Here is a 205-nt window from a genome sequence, read left to right on the forward strand (position 1 = left end):
TTTTTTTTTTGGGGTTTTTGGGGTTTTTTTAAACCCCAAAAAAAAAAAGTTTAAATTTTTAAAAAATAAAAAATAAAAATAAAAATTTTTAAATTAAAATAGTATAAAAAAAAAATTTTTTTTTTAAAAAAAATTTTTAAAAAAAAAAAAAAAAAAAATTTTGGGGGTTGGTTTTGGGGGGTTTTTGGGTGGGGTGGGGGTGTGG

Source organism: Penaeus monodon, chromosome 30 (genome assembly GCF_015228065.2).
Source record: "Penaeus monodon isolate SGIC_2016 chromosome 30, NSTDA_Pmon_1, whole genome shotgun sequence".
In the NCBI taxonomy this organism is placed as follows: Eukaryota; Metazoa; Arthropoda; class Malacostraca; order Decapoda; family Penaeidae; genus Penaeus; species Penaeus monodon.